Genomic DNA, 353 nt, shown 5'->3' with positions numbered 1-353 from the left:
CGCGCGATGGCGGCTGCGCCCGACGGATACTGACCCCGCATTATCGCGACGCGCACGCAACATCCCGCGCTACGTAATTTCCTGCAACCGGGACATCCTCCTGTATCGCAACGTCACCCACTGTGATCCCCGTATACCCTCGCGATGTCATCCCTTACCCAGTGACGTCGCCCCCCTGTGACGTTATACCACTCCCCTCCGTGACGCCATACCCCTCCCCCTCCGTGGCGTCAGCCCCCTGTGACGTCATTCCCTCGTCCTGTGACGTCGCCCCTCCCTCCCCTGTGACGTCACCCTCCTCACCCTTTGACATCACCATTTATGACGTCATCCCCCTCCCTCCCCCTGTGACG

This window comes from Trachymyrmex cornetzi, unplaced genomic scaffold, assembly GCF_001594075.2.
Source record: "Trachymyrmex cornetzi isolate Tcor2-1 unplaced genomic scaffold, Tcor1.1 scaffold759, whole genome shotgun sequence".
Lineage (NCBI taxonomy): Eukaryota > Metazoa > Arthropoda > Insecta > Hymenoptera > Formicidae > Trachymyrmex > Trachymyrmex cornetzi.
Note: the sequence above shows the minus strand (reverse complement) of the source record.